Below are 8,650 nucleotides of genomic sequence, written 5' to 3' on the forward strand. Positions count from 1 at the left end.
ATGGGGAGGGGAGGGATTTTGTCCCCCTCCGGTCCTGGGGAGGTGGGAGGGATCCGTTTGATCCGAGTTTGAGATCGACCCGGATCGGACCACAAAGCCGCTTTCATCCTGGTGTTTCGTCTGTTTCCGTTTTGCAAGGCGACGCTCGCGGGCCCCGCCACCGGGATTAGTCGTCGTAGTAAAAACCGCTGATTTCTCCAAGGATCTTTCCCTGCCCTCGTCGCTGTGACGCCGCCACCTCTGCGCCTCTGTAAAGAGACCCGCCGCCTTCCTCCTGAGAGGGGGTCGTTTTAATAAGAGAGACACTGGATGGATACCATCGATCCAGTTGCAAGCACAAACACCTTGCCCCGTATAGAGCAGGGTTACTCTGGACCAGATGCACCAGAGAGAGATGCAATTGTGAAGTGATGCAGCCATTTCCTCTTTGCTCACTCCTGCTCAGATAATATGAGACCCATGCAGGACCCTGCGTATCTAGGGCGGCGTGGGGGGGGGGGAGAGGCATAAAGCTGGGCTCCAGAAGAATAGTCATGTCAGTCTGTGGGAGCCCTGATATTTGGGTGTGACCCTCTACCAGGCAATGCTTTCAGATTATCAAATTGGAATTCCTGGAACCAGAGACAAAGCCTCAAAATCCTCCCTGAGGAGGGAAGCTTGAAACCAATCACCAGGAACCTGAAGTGTACAGTCCAGGACAAACTTTACTTGAGTCTGACCCTTAAAAGCTCAAAGAGGTTTGTCAAAGCAGGAGCTTTCATAACAGATGCTTACATCACGTGATACCTGAAATAAGTACCGTATTTTTTGCACCATAACACTCACTTTTTTCCTCCTAAAAAGTAAGGGGAAATGTCTGTGCGTGTTATGGAGGGAATGCCTATGGGTGGCATGCCTACAGATTTTCCTGCTCTAAAAACTACAGGCGTGTTATGGTCCGGTGCGTGTTATAGAGCGAAAAATACGGTATCTAGATATTGTTACTGGTCACCCCAATGTCGGAGCAGTGTGAGATCCCAGGGTCTGGGCACTCACCTAGGGGCCGTGTTTCCTTGGGAAATCAGGTGCAGATAGAGACCACGATGTTTTTATGACATGTGCTTTATTTATACATACAGTATATACAACCTGAGCCTACGATGGAGGGGCTCAAAGCATTGACACCCCAAGAGGTTCTTGCTTCTCCCTATAGCCACAGCAGCCTTGGATTCAAATAGAAATCAAGCATGCTCCAGAACATGGCTCTGACCCTCTCTCCAGCTTGCTGACTTTAACAGAGTGACACTTTTTCTCACATTGCAGCAAAAACTCTTAAAATTCTACTGCATAGGCTTTTGTCTTTCTAACTATTTTTGGGTTGAGGGAGGGGTCCCTCTGTTGCCCTCTGGGGCACAGAGCCACTCCCTTTGTCCCCTAAAGAGCCATTTTAGCAGGCTATGACCAGGCTGACCTGGCAATCCAACATTTGAATCTGTGCTGGATCCAGGAATTAGAAGAGGAACAAGGCATTCAGCCTAACCCCTTCCTCTGAACATGATTTCCTGAACATGGGAAGCCAGCCTGGCTTCTTTTTTAGCATGCAAAATCCAGTACCTGGCACCCAGGAATTAGAAAGAGAGTGTCCAGGCACCCCACAATACACATAATAGAGGGTAGATAGAATTGTGTATTGCACAGTGTATAAAACCCAGGAGATCCTTCTGTGTCCTCATATGTGTGCTTGTTTCTGGGGTTGAGAGAACTGTTCTGCTGCTGTGGTGAAGTGTAGGTGGTTTCAGAGTGGTCTTGCAACCAGCCTTCCCTCCAGGCTGTGTAGGCTGGACTGTTTCAGAATTCCATCCTTGGCAGCAAAATTAAAAGCATAGGAATTACGCTGTAAAACCTTGTTTTGAGCAAGTCCAGCTATGAAGTAAGCTGGCGTCCCCCTTCTTCCTTCACTTAACAGAGAACCAGGCAACAACTTGTAAATTTGAAAACAAGATTTACTTACTTTGTTCTCATGCACTGGTTCACAGCAATGGCACCAATAAAAACGATGGAGGCAAAATACTTATATTTACAGTATAACCAGCTTCAGGCATGTGCCTAAAGCTGGAGGAAGTGAAGGCATGTCTGCATCCCACAGTGGTCAAAGTAAGAGAGAGAAGAACAAGAAATGCTATACGCTCCTTCCTCTCCAGGAAAGCAGCAGAAGTGACACCACACAGAGCCCCCTTCTATGGTCTGAGTATCTGCCCATTAGCAATACAGCTCTGTGGACTTGGCCCCTTCTCATGCTGACTAGCAAGAATATGTATTTGTTAGGTTTGGCTGCTGATCTCCCACACATACAGTACAGTGGTACCTCGGGTTACATACGCTTCAGGTTACATATGCTTCAGGTTACAGACTCCGCTAACCCAGAAAAAGTACCAGTCTATTAAATTGCCTCGCTTTATCTTAAGACTAAGACCAAGGCAAGCTTCAACATCAAGCCAGATTCCCCTCCCGCAAAAAGAATTCCGTTTCGTTTGCCATCTTGTAGCCTGATGAAGGGCTCTGTAGGACTCTGAAGCTTGCTCACTATTTTGTGACATTGTGTTTGTCTGAATAAAGGTATGGCCCTACTATGGATTTGGGTTTTTCTTCTTTTTCTTATCTCCTTTTTGCACTGGCGCCCACGCGAGGACACACCAGAAACGCTTTTGCCGAGTTCGACCTCGCTGCCGACCGGCCCCTAGCGCAACAGAGCCATTGCCCTTTTAAGGAAGAAGAAATTCTTCGCATAAACAAGCTTTTGGGCCTGGAAGCTGGGTGCCCCGTCCTCGCAAGATTCCGGAGCGATGGGGAAGGCAGCGGTGCGGGGGTCGCTGGGTGCTGGGAGCGCGGGAAACTTTATCTTCCCCGAGAGAGCCGGCGGCGTAAGAGGAGCAAATCCGGGGCGCCTTTGGAAGTTGATCGGGAAGGGGAGGGAACCGGAGGGGGGGCGCAGGGGAAGACTTGAAACGGGCAAGGGAGCGTCGGGCAAGAGCGAACCCCGGTCATGGGCGAAGCGGCTCTTTTGGGTGGGGAGGAGCAACGGCCCAGGCCGGGAAAGTGGGACGCCCCTGGGCGCAAGAGTGCGTTTCTCAGCCAGACGGTCCCTACGAAACCCGAAAGGCCTTTCCTCCGCGCCCAGCTGGCGCCAGTCCCGCGCGCCTCCGCTCCATTTTCTCTTGGGAAGGCGCCAGGCGCGGGTCTCGCTCAAGTTTCCCCGCTCGAAAGAAAGAAGAAGGCAGGTTTTCCCCCGACGTGATCGAGGGTGGAAAAGCAAGAATCCCTTTGCGCCCTTTGGAAGCCTTGATGTCCCGGAGTTAGCAAAAAGCAGGAACAGGAGGGAAGGGTTTTACAACCACAGGAATGACGTCTTTTGAAAAAAGGGAAAGTGGGTGGGGGGAGGAGGGAGAGCGAGAGACCTCGCAATCTTATCAAAGTTCCCTATTATGCCTTAATGGCGCCCTCTACCGGCGAGTCCAGGTACAGCAAGGTCCCTTGCGGGGCCCGCGCTTCTTTTTGCCTGGAGTTTACTTGGTCGTATCCCATCCTGCTTGTCTCCACGTAGAGGCTTTTGTTGTTTTTTTTCCACCGTAAGGGACCGGTTAAAAGTTCCTTTCCTGATTCTGGAGCGCAGAAGTGCTAGCTTCCCGGGTTAGCTGTCGCTGCCCCGCTAGAGGGTGATACGTTTTTAATTTTTCCTTTTCGAGATCCCCTTTTCCCCGAATCTCAGAGGCACTTGGAAGGAATCCATGCGTGGGCGAGCGGGGACTAGCCTGTGTTTACAACCCATCCGACCCGACGCGATCCAATAAGCTTCTGTGGCTGTGCGCAGCGCTAGCCCGGAAAGTCTGGGTTCCTCACTTCGGCTATGATCAAAGAAGGCCTCCAGCAGCCGGTCCCTGAATATCAGGATAAAAAAAATTCCTTCCAGTAGCACCTTAAAGACCAACTAAGTTATCAGGGTTACGCTGCACATGGCCGCTCCTGCTCCGGTTGTGACCCAAGGCAGAGGAACACGCCCCTGGGTGGGGCATAATTGGGCTGTTGCGGATGTCCCCAAGGGCTTTGCCGCTTTAATTGCGCCCACGCTTAATTCTAGCGCTGCTCTTCCCAAACCGCTTGCATGATTGCCTCTTATAGCGAGCACATCCCACGCGCGTCTTAAGGAGCAGTTTTCTTCTAAACGGTTCAGCGGGCTATTGTAGGAACGCTGCTTTATACTGAGTCAGCCCATCATCCATGAAGCTGATATTGCCTGCACTGACTGGCAGTGGCTCTCCGGGGTCCGGAAACCCACCCAGACGGGCGGGGTATTGATAATAATGATAATTCTCAGACAGGAAACTTTCCCACCCCGACCTGGAGATGCTGGGAGTCGCATTTTACATGCAAAGCAGATGGTCTAGCTACAGCAGAAATTGGCAGGATAAATGGGAACCAAGCTGGTATTTAAAGAAAAATCGGTGCCCCCTCCCCCCCCTTCAGAAAGCATTCTTATTTGTTGTTGTTATTCTGTATCATCTAAAATCTAAAAGGGGGGAAATCAGGCTCCAAACTGCTCCACTCAGGTTGCAGACTATTTGGTGGCTTGGGGTGGGTGGATCAATGGTCAGTTTCTACTCCTTCCCTTTCCATGTCCACTACTTCCTTCGTGCTTTCATTTCTTTCCTGGCTGTGCTTGTAACTTTTCAGTGCACTCCTGAAGGATTTACTGCCCGTTCTTTTGATTCCTCAGATTTGCACAAAACCAGAAAACCGCACAAGCTAGTTTACAATTGCCTGACTGTGTGCTTTTGCACACTTCTTGTATGAGATTTAAACAAAAATAACAACATGTGCATGCAGCTACCTGCATGTATCCCATGCTAGTTCTTGATTGGCATAATGGAATAAACAAATTAGGAGGCAGAGACAAACACCAAAGGGGACTCCTACTGGTATGAATAGGAAATATCAAGTTGCTCTTCATATACGAATTCAAATATGGACAGCTGTGGACTACTTAGGTCTAATTGGAATATGGAGGGGGAGTGGATTAATGCTCAAATGTGGACAAGCGTTAAGTGTAATTAACTTAGTCTGGATACAACACACCCTCTTTTATGTTTCAGTTATTGAAGGGCATTGATTTAACACAGTATAATAAAACACAGTTTTAAGAATTCTCTGTCACATTTAACTGTAGCTGCTGAACACTGGTTCTACTGTACTCCGGCTACAATCTGCTACCCAGTACTATTCATGAAGACACCTTTTGATTGAAGACAATTGCTGGCTATCTTTCCCTCTTTGGAGCTCCAGCAGACAGCAAAACTGTGGTTTACAGGACCTCAGGACGCAGCCTGCAAGTGATACTTTGTGCGATTAGATTCCATTTTGTTTCTATCACTCCCGTTGTTTGTGAGGTCAGCTGGGTTGTCCTGCACAACTTCCTGATTCTTCCCAATGCTAACAATGCCTCTCTGCTTCTCACAATCAGCCGATTTTATCCACCCCCTTATTTCACTGCTACTAATGAAAACGTTGAATAGATTGCTCATGAGCTCTTAGCATATTCTAGACTTTTTTTGCTTGCCTTATCCAGCTTTTGCTGCTTCTTAGTTCTTACAATACCTATATTGACACCTGTCTCTGTTCTGTTTAAGTTGTCGTAATTTTACTGTGTTGGGTCTGAATACTTTTGAAACGGTGCAAACACATGAAACAATCTGCACATTTTTCCTACGCCTGGAAAAATCATTTTATACATTCAATAGAACCAAGTGGTAAAGCTTTTCCTGAACTTTAGCATCATTTTAGGCTATAAGTGTGTCATATATTTAAATGATTTTCCATGTGAAACCACTCCCAATAATAATAATAATAATAATAATAATAATAATAATAATAATGGCCAAACTTATCCTTTAAAAAGATATTTCCTGGCAGGTAGTTATGTCACTTTCCCAGCTTCAGCTTAATTTCCCTGATGACCATCTGCAATGTGGGGCTGGTGATACTTGACTTTACAAGGCTGCTGTAAGGGTTTGCTGAGACAATGTACAAAAATGATTTCAAATATTTGAAATGCTGGTGCCAAACATATTGCTCTGCTCTACTTTGGACCACATCAGTGAGACCGAGAGCAGGGTCTTGTCGTCTGGACAGCCCAGGACCTCCACACACACCGCCCAGGCTTGCGCCCTAGAGAGGTCACTTTGGCACACTCCATTATCTCCCCAGACAGACAGATACCAACAACACTATAAGTGCTGCTGCTGCTATTAGTAGTAGTGGTAGTCATAGTATTAGGAAAACTGGTTGACACAACTGCACACAGCCTTTCCATGCTCTTTGGACTGCTTTAGGTGTTCAGTCTCTGACTCTCTCTATGTCCTGGGATTGACTTTTGGGTTTCCTTTTGGTTCAGAGAGGATTGGGATATATCCCTTAACTGTGTTTCTTTACATGGCTACATTTACCACTGGGAGTGAGGAGTAGCAACTGTAATTTGGTGCCCGTTCAGCTAAGGAGGGTAGACAGCAGGTTTAGTACTCAGAGTGGAAAGCTTAGCCCTTAGAGACATTCTGAGACACAAACTAATTGGGACGGGATCATCTCTGGAGGCGGCTAATTCACTTAGACCTGTGCTGGAGTAGCTATGGTGAGGGCCAAGAGGGATTCACAAGTTGCTTACCTGGAGGACACTTAAGAATGAGCATTGTTCTTGCCAGAAAAGGCTAGGAAAGTGTCCAGAGAGGGGGGGTGTATGTGGTCTCAGGGCCAATAGACAGGAAGGGAATACTGTGAAAGCAATTAGCAGGCACATTCCCCCCCCTACTGTAAATAGGAGTAGGCTGAGCACCTCTGGGAGCAGAGCTTCACTTTCCCTCCAAAGATGCTAGTTGGCGATTCTCTGGAAATGCAACGTATAGGTATTGGTGGGTAGAGCAATCCAAATTTGGGAGCGAATGACGTGATGGACAGCTTGACACTTCAGAGGTGGCTCACATTGGCATGGGCATGAAGTGTGTGTGTGTATGGGGGGCGTTGGTTCTCATTCCCAACTTGTTTCCAGTGTGGGGGATAATTTACACTGCTAGCTTTCAGGTACAGTTGATGGGCCCAATCCTGGGGCCTAGCTGGGGAGCTTTGGAGACAGTGGATCCTAAGCCAACTCCGTCCCACCCAGCCCATTTCAGACCCTACAGCTGGTGAAAAGAAGTATAGGTGGTAAATTCATTCCTGCAAAGCTGTTTATGGGCGTATTACTGGTGGAGCCTGTTTCCTCCAGCTGAGGGGCCACTTCTGCCCTACCCTAACTTCCTGCAGGCAGTGGCTATGGGGATTAGGACTGCTCTGTAAAGTGCCGATCATATTATTGTTGATTGACAATGCAAGCCTTGTAAGCCGGATGCTGAATTTGGGCATGGCAAGCCTTATCAGGTTCAACTCTCTACTCAGTTAATTACGTTTTGATTTCCTTAAGGTAGGCTCCCTGTACAGTGGTACCTTGGTTCTCAAACGCCTTGGTACTGAAACAACTTGGAACCCAAACACTGCAAACTTGGAAGTAAGTGTTCTGGTTTGTGAACTTTTTTCAGAAGCCAAACCTGCTCCGTTTTGAGTGTTACGCTTCTGATTTGAGTGCCACTCTTCCGTTTTGAATGCCACACTTCTGTTTTGAGTGATACGCCGAGGTCTGTCTTTTTTTGCTATTTATTCTGTGGTGTTGTTGTTTTTTTGCGGCTTTTTCGTTTTGTTTTTGTGACTGTGTGGAACCCAGTTCAGCTACTGATTGATTGATTGTGTGACTGCAGTACATTGTTTATTGCTTTTATTTTATGGATCAGTGGTGTTGTTAGATAGTAAAATTCATGTAAAATTGCTGTTTTAGGGGTTGCTTTTAAAAGTCTGGAACAGATTAATCCATTTTGCATTATTTTCTATGGGAAAGCACACCTTGGTTTTGGAACGCTTTGGTTTTGGACCGGACTTCCGGAACAGATTAAATTTGAGAACCAAGGTACCGCTGTACTTACTTAACCTAGAATCATAGAATCATAGAGTTGGAAGAGACCACAAGGGCCATCAAGTCCAACCCCCTGCCAAGCAGGAAACACCATCAGAGCACTCCTGACATATGGTTGTCAAGCCTTTGCTTAAAGACCTCCAAGGAAGGAGACTCCACCACACTCCTTGGCAGCAAATTCCACTGTCGAACAGCTCTTACTGTCAGGAAGTTCTTCCTAATGTTTAGGTGGAATCTTCTTTCTTGTAGTTTGGATCCATTGCTCCGTGTCCGCTTCTCTGGAGCAGCAGAAAACAACCTTTCTCCCTCCTCTATGTGACATCCTTTTGTAAAGGATGTTGTAAAGATGAAGGGAAGTAAATACAAGGCACTTAGTATACTGGAACTTTCTGTAGAATTTATAACCAATCTTTAATTTGACTTTAATTAAAGGGTGCTCCCTCTGAATGTTTCATTTATGCAATTGTTTTCAGCAGACCCATTAGCACAGAATACACAATCCAATCTCTTTTGGTATGAGCAAAGCATTTTATTGTCTTTTCCTCCAAACAGCCAACTATTTATTTATCTTCTTCACTTTAAGAAGAAACTCACCCCCCGCCCTAAGTAGCTATAAAATCCTTC

The sequence above is a fragment of the Podarcis vaucheri genome (assembly GCF_965113315.1).
Source record: "Podarcis vaucheri genome assembly, chromosome: 1".
Classification (NCBI taxonomy): Eukaryota; Metazoa; Chordata; class Lepidosauria; order Squamata; family Lacertidae; genus Podarcis; species Podarcis vaucheri.